Below are 1,868 nucleotides of genomic sequence, written 5' to 3'. Positions count from 1 at the left end.
GATTTCACAACTTCTGGATGGAGGATGATAGCTTTATTGTTATTAAGGAGGCATGGGGTATGAGACTTTATGGTAATTCTATTCTTGCTTTGCATCAGAAGTTGAGATAGGTTAAGTTTGCTTTAAAGCCATGGTCAAAGAAAACTTTTCCTAACCTTAATATTGAGGTGGAAAAAACTTCCAATCAATTAAAGGCCATCCAAGAAGAAATTGAAGCAGTGGGAATGTCTGAAGAGCTCTTTTCTAAATAGGTTGATGCCAAAATTGCCTATCTCAAGGCCTCTCAGATGCATGCTCATCTCTGGTCTGATAAAGTCAAGCATAAATGGATGAAGGAAGGTGATCAGAAATCCAGATATTTTCATCTCTTTGTGAAAATGAGAAGGTCTAAAAATCTGATTCACTCTCTGATCAAAGAAGATGGATCATGGGTCTCTGATCATCAGGATTTGGCCTCTTACATTTTATATTTCTATGAAACCTTCCATGGAGTGGCTTATGTGTCTCCTCACTAGGATCTCCTTGATTGTGTTCCACAGGAGTTAGGGGATAATGACAATGCTGCTATTGAAGCTATCCCTTCTACTGAATAAATAAAAACTGTAGTTTGGGATCTTGATCCTGATAGCTCCCCTGGTATTGATGGTTTCCCAAGTAATTTCTTTAGACTAGTTTGGGACATTGTTGAATCTAACTTTTGCAGAGCTGTTATGTCACACCCTGTTCACACCGAACCGAGCCAGTGACCGGGTTAACACCGGTTAACCCAAACCTTCCAGGATCATTTGATACTGTATTCCACCACAGCATACACACAACTAATAAAAGCTTATCAGATCAGCGGAAGACTAGGTTTACCTGTGAATATTCCCATAATACTTGATACCCGAATTGTGATACAATAGTTATATACATGTGGGCCCGAAGGCGTGATATTTACACAATAAAAGTACAATTCACATATCAAGTACATAAAGGAAACCATCGAAAATCAGAGTATACAGCTTGGCTTAGCATCAAAGGCTAGAGCTCAGCTCGGCATCAAGGTTTGAGCCCAGCTCGACATCACATGGTAGAGCTTAGCTCGGCATCAGAACTGCGGTCCCACAGCGCAACTCTCGCACGAGCAGTCAGTGTCGTGCTCTAACTCCTCAGGGGCCCACCAGTCCTCTTCGGGGAACTCGACTGTGGGACCCACCCCGTGCTCCTTAGATGTATGACCTGTAAAATCATCTAAAAAGGGGGTGCACACGTGGGATGAGCTCACTAGCTCAGCAAGTGGAAGAATGGACCACACAGCAGTCCACACAAAAAAACACAATCATATGCACTACATGCTATGCAATACATTTTAAATCACATCCACCTAAGCAACATTACTAAGTCTTTGGTTTAGTGCTACTACAGCCACAGTACGCGTATACTCTGGGTACGAGCCGCGAACTCCATCCCGTGATACACCTATAGGACTGTCGGAGAAGGCCCACCGTGAGTACTCGGAAAGATAAAAACATGCCGACAACCGGCTCTCAATAGAAAAGTAAATGACTGAAATTAAAGGTGCTGACTCCAGCAATTTAAAAGCAGTACGATTGGCCCTCTTGAATATACCACCGGGGTTGCCGACTGTCCTACTGACCCACCGGACGTTATGTCTAACCGTCACAGTGACCCAACAACCACAACCACTGCTTCCCCCCAAATGGTAACCCAACACCTTAACCCCTGTTGGGAAGGGTCGTAGCACGGGACGGTGAAAATCCTAAACCACATGCTCCTATATGACAATAGTACGATTGTATAGTGCCACCGCGTCCCATACCACGGGCCACCAATGCACTCATTTCCAAGCCGACTACGGCATCTAA

Source organism: Macadamia integrifolia, chromosome 6 (genome assembly GCF_013358625.1).
Source record: "Macadamia integrifolia cultivar HAES 741 chromosome 6, SCU_Mint_v3, whole genome shotgun sequence".
NCBI classification, from domain to species: Eukaryota; Viridiplantae; Streptophyta; class Magnoliopsida; order Proteales; family Proteaceae; genus Macadamia; species Macadamia integrifolia.
The sequence above is the reverse complement of the archived record's forward strand: the minus strand, read 5'-3'. Positions refer to the sequence as shown.